Raw genomic sequence first — 6,000 nt, forward strand, 5'->3', positions numbered from 1 at the left:
TTGCTTCCAGAGGCCCTGAGTGCAAATTTCATTCTTTGGGCATTGTTTGGCTTTAGTGGAAGTCTGTTTTCCCTGACTTGTGGCCTCCTAGTCTTTAAAGCCCATTGTTCTGATCTCTAGGTTTAGTCCGCCCCCTGGTGAGGACACTCGAGGCTGCACCTAGCGCCTCCCAGAGTCTGCCCAGTCTCTCAGAGAGGCCCAAATGGAAGATGGCTCAAAAGGCAGGCAAGTCCTAACAGGTTGCATTGCCACAAAACCAGGGTGGGACAGGCCTTCGAGCTGGCTGGGAAAGGCCAGCCCTTTGGTAAAGTGCCCGAGGGTTGCCCACCTGATGCTCTGACCTGCCTCACAAAGGCCCCTGCTTGACTTTCAGCAGGCCAAGGCCCTTGAGAAAACCCTATTAGATTGCTTGCACCCTGTCTGCCCAAATTACTAGGTAGGCACCAACTAACTGCAAAATCTGTACAGAGGTCATGGACAGGATAGTGCTGAGAAGTGTGGGTGGATGTAGTGACCCAGGTGAGTGAGTGCTTGTCCCAGAACTGTCCCGGGCTCAGGATTGGGATCTCTAATACCAGGTCTGCACCTCAGGTTCCACCAAATGTGGGACTCAAACTTGGACATAGCAGTAGCGGAGTGACCCTGAGAGGCTCAGCTGAGGCTCCCTGATACAGACCATCTATCCATAGCCCATCCAAGGGGGCTTCCAACATGGGCCTCGGTGGTACTGATGGCATGTCGTAAGGCAAGGGCCTGTAGAAAAGGCAGGGAGCAGACCCAAGGCCCCAAGGGTGCTCAGGCTGTTCAAGTGAGGAGCAAAGCACAAGGGAGGGAAACTCACAGGCTACCATACTCACTGGGGAGCAGGTGGGCACTGTTATGCATTATAATGAGCCCCCCCCCCCCCGCCAGGCTCCCTGACATCCTAATCAATAGGTTGGGAATGTCACAAGAGGAAATGGAGATGTAGACTCATGAGGGAAGACAGCCACTTGGAGATGGAGCCACACTCTGGAGCACTGTGGCCACAAGCCTGGGACGCAGGAGGCACCAGCAGCTGACGTACAGCCCGGCCAACACCTTGATTTCAGACTTCTGCCCTCTGGAGCTGGGAGAGGCTCCTTTTCTGTTGCATAAGCCACAAGAATAGAGACACTGTGTCCCCGCAGCCCTGGAAAAGCAGTCCAGGGCCTTCCACGAGTGTGGAACAGCCACACAACTGGAGTCTTCTCTTCCTAACTCAGGCCAGGGCTCCTGGCACTGCCTAGCTCCATGCCACCACCCCACTGTGCGTCCACAGAGCTCCTCATCTTCAAAGCGCTCTGGAAACACTAATTAACTCTAGGTTAATTGGATGAAATAACGTGAAGCTCTACTGACATCATCTCCATTTCTGTGCCCAGACCTAGCCACAAGCAAAGTCTGATGACTGGTGGGCTGCGAGCCTCGTCTTGTGGTAACACGCTGTGCCTTTCCCAGCCACCCCCCAGGGGGACACAGCTGGGCGGCGTTGCTCGCTGCAGCACCTCTGGCCTCTGAGCATGGCCAGCTGTGGGCACACTTGGCCAGGGTGGCACACGCAGCATGGTTTCCATGATTGAATGTGTGTGTGCGTGCATACCTTGCACCATCCACACATCACCAAAGTGATCTCCAAACAAATACCGGTGAAAATTTATGTACTTCTGAATATTCCTGAGAAGCCTCAGCCCTGTAGAAGCAAAGACCAGGATTTACCTTCAGGACCTCAGCAGGCAGGCACTGCTCGAACTCGGCAGGCAGCTGCTTTTGAGGCCTGGGGACAGAGCCTGCCGGAAGTCCGAGGCGGGCTGGGCCAGAGACCAGAATCTCAGACTGAGGCCCACTGGAGCATGGCTGGGGCTGATCACATTGTCCAGGGTCTTCAGTAATCAGACAAGGGGCACATTGTGGTCCAGAGTCAGGCGACCAGGGCCAAAGGGCTGCCTCCAGCTCTGCTGCTAAGCCACGGAAAATGATAGCAGTCCCGTGCTAGGTCTCCCGGACCCCTCGCAGTCTCCCCATTTGCTTCTGCACAGCAGTTAGGCACCTGCACGTCAGGTGGATCTGCTCCTGGCTCTCCTTACTGAGAATCTTCCCTGTGTGTCCCTGCAGATAGACACAAAGACCACCTTTGTTCAATGACAGAGAAAGACAGACAGACAGCCTGGCATGGTGACACATGCCTGTAATTCCACTACTCTAGGAGGCTGAGGCAGGAGAATACGAGTTCAAGCCCAGCCTGGTCAACCCAGCAAGATGCTGCCTCAACATAAGATAAATGAAAGAATAAGTGAATAAAAGGCTGGGAGGTAGTTCAGTGCCTCAGAACCTGTGTCCAACCCCCAGTTCCTCAGGATGGGGGAGGCTATCTCTGATACACTGTCTCCCAGTCCTCCAGCCCTTCAGATTGCAAAAGAGAGCAAACATCTCCCTAAGCCTCCAGATCCAGAGCTCTGGTGCCCAGCTTCACGATGCTCACAGGGAACACACCTGTGACAAGGCCCCAGGCAAGGACGCAGGGCTGATGTCCCTTCGCTTTGGATCTGTGATGTGGCAGAGCACAACTGCTCACCTCATGGCCAGGAAGCAAAGGAAAGAGATGAGCCGAGAGCAGGATCCCAGGATCCCCCTCCAGCCACATCCCCAGTCTCCTACAGACCCCTCCACTAGGCTCCGCCTCTTAAAGGATCCACACCCCCAAGAGTGCCACCAGGGACCAACCCTTTAACACATGGGCCTCTGGAGAATATGTCATTGGGGAGGACCCTTGAAAACCCGGGTTTCAGACCCCACGTTGCTGAGAAGGTACTTGGCAGATGCCATTAACGTCCATCCTTAGTGGATGCTAAGAAGGAGATTGTCTTCCAGAGTCTACTAGGGCCTCAGCCAATCAGCTGGAATGATTTAAGAGCAGCGCCAAGGATCTTCTGGAGAAGAAATCCTGCCTGTGGCCTGCAGCTTCAGCTCACACCCAGGAGCTCAGCCTACTCTTCCTTTGGGTCTCAGACACCCCTCCGTCACCTTGGCCTCAAGGAAGCCATGTTCCTGTGCTAGACCTCCACGTGGCTCCCGCTGTTTTGCTTCTCTGCCAGAAGCAAAAGAACTACTATATTGCTCCTCTCCCTAGCAGGAAGAGGATGGAAGAGAGAAGCAACAGCCCAGTGGCATTCACAAACATAGATGCCAGAAAGAAAAAACACCCAACAGAATCTTGGCTAGGTCAGTTCAAACACCGCAGCCGTACAGAAGTCCATGGAAGGCAGTGGCAGTCCAGCCGACACTGGCTCTGAAGGCTCAAGTCCCAGCTGCACCATTCACTGGCTGTGGGATTTGGGGCACTGTGCTTACCTCTTGGCACCTCAGGCTCCTCATCTGTACAATGGATATAACAGCAATATTTACTTCACAGAGTGTTGTGAGGATAGAATGAGATGACTCTAAAGCACTGGGCACAGCACCTGGTGTAAACTGTGCTAACACACATTATCATGTGTGCACACTCAAGTCACCACCTTGACAGACAGAGCCTTGGCAGGTTGGCCTTGCTCGTCCATGAGTGGCACTGTGGGCAGATTTCAGAAGACTCTGCTCTCTTGTGACTATGAAGACTCAGAGCAGACTGAAATGTCAGTCTCGGGCTCTACTAGCAGCTCCCTGTCTCCTTCCGGGCCACTCTGAGCTGCTCTACCACCAGGGACTGTGGGCCATATCTGGGAAATGAGCCCAACAAGAGACCTCCAGCATTCAGGACAGAGGGCTGGGAGTGGGTGCCCAGGAAAGGGGCGCTGAAAGATGCCTCAGCCACGTGGGAACCCTTCTGCTGGTACAAGACACCTACATCAAAGTGGCCACAGGATGAGCTAACAGGAGACAGACAAGTGTGACTCCACGGTTTACTGCGCTTCATGTGGAATGGGGACTTTACAGGAAAGGGGGGTGGCCTGTGCCACTTCCCTGCCCCTCCCCCTCCTTCCCAAGCCACAGAACAGGGGCGCCCTTGGGCCTTCAGGCCCCCGCAGTCGGGGTTGGCTTCACAGCATTTTGGATTTTTGTCTCTTCCTTCCATTATTTTAAAGTGCATGTTGACCCTGTCTCCCCTCCCCACCCTTCCTGGGGGAAAAAAGCTGCTGTGAGCCCAGCGTCATACTAGGGAATAAACGACCAAGAACCTGGATCTCCATTATCTCCCAGACTTTGAGGAGCAGCTCCTGTGGGCACAGCCAGAGGCCACCAGCACGTAAGCCACAGAAGAGGACTGAGTCCCCGCTGCCCCTGCTGGCTTTCAGATTCTCATTGCGTTGCTGGTTTAGTAAAGGCCAAAAAGGACCCGCTTGTCCAAGCAGGCTGCCCTCACCTGGAAGCCCTCAGGATTTCCTTCCTCCATAATCTGGAGAGAGACGACATGAGGGGCACACGGCCTCAGCAGGCAGTAGGAGGACATCCTACTGGAGGACATCCACATGTGACCATCGACTTGCAGCGTAGCAGCACGCACATGTGCAAAATTACATCCCCCTCCTCTTTCTGTCCTGGAGGTCATCCTCCCCCATACACACACAGTACTTACTGGACGTCTGGAGTGTACCAGGCCTCATGCCTGTCACTGAAGATTCAGGGAGGGATGAGAGCTGGCTTTGGCCTTGAAGAGCCACGAGGTGTTGGAGAGACCAGTTCATAATCTTGGGGCGCACCCCATGAAGGGCCTGAGCGACTTGCGTTCGCTTGGCTGTCGCCCACAGCTCAGAAGGGCTAACCCTGAGGGGTAGGCGTGCTCTTTGGGTGGTCCTCGGGCACTGCCAAGTTATGCCCTTAGTACTTGCCACACTCAGCCTGCGTTTCAGATAAAATTCTTTCTCAGTTCAGGGTGAGCTCAGCTCTGTCACACAGGCCCTGCTGTTTGCTTATTGCTGCTGTTGACGATTGCTCTCCGGGCCGTCTGGTGGGCCGACCTCGCCTCCCACCACACAGGCTGGAGGGACCCACAGCCACTCACTTTGGAGGGGTGACACCTTGCTCTTGGCTTAAGGCACCAATGAGTGGCACCAAGCCTGCATCAACTCAGCACCTCAAAACCTCCCGAGCCAGAGGAGATCCAGCAGGAGTCAGGTGGGGTGTAACGGTCAGTGTTTACTAGAGAAACACATACAACATAAAATATACAAATCTGCAGGAATATACAAGATTGGACCAATGCCCGCCACAGAGTCTGATGAGAAAGAATGCAGAGGGTTCAGTTCAAGGTCTGCAGCTAACTGCAGGGTCCCATTCAAGTCCCATTGGGAGGCCGATGGGTCTGCGCTGGAAGCCAGGAGATGATGTCCGAGCTGAAGGCAAAGACTGGAGCTCCTGCAAAGAAACAGATACAATCTGTCCTTCTTCAGTTCCCCTTTCTACCATCCAGGCAGCAAGCCTCCCTCAGATGGGTCTTCCGGAACCTAGGGTGTGGAATTGCTGAGCTGATATAATTGAGTTTCTCTTACTCAGGCTGACACAATCAATCAGCCATCACATAGGGTCCTCATGTGGTATTTGGGGGCTTCAGCATGGCCATTTGGACTGGGCCTACCATGGCAAGGGCCGGCTTGAGTGTTAATAGCTTTCCTTTTTTTATTAGTGTTTTTTTATTACGAAAGTAATACACTGCCATAAAAATTCAAAGAGTACAGAAGGGAATAAAGAGAAAATTCAAAGTACTCTCCTACTCAGCCCACACAAACCCTCCTAGAGGTGGGCACTCCAATGAGTTTCATGTGAAACCTTTTGAATAATTTGTACACATACCCAGACACGAGCGATATAAATGCAGTTTCAAAAATAGCTCTTTGAAAAGAACAAAGCACTGTGCATATTTTTAAAAGCAACATATTATAAGAAATACAAAACAAAACATTAAAGAAGCAGTGACTCAAAGACCATGTGCTAGGTGGGGCATGGTGGCTCACACCTGTCATCCCAGAACTTGGGAAGCTGAGGCAGGAG

The sequence above is a fragment of the Cavia porcellus genome, unplaced genomic scaffold (assembly GCF_034190915.1).
Source record: "Cavia porcellus strain 051 isolate PalLab524CR breed Dunkin Hartley unplaced genomic scaffold, mCavPor4.1 scaffold_3, whole genome shotgun sequence".
Lineage (NCBI taxonomy): Eukaryota > Metazoa > Chordata > Mammalia > Rodentia > Caviidae > Cavia > Cavia porcellus.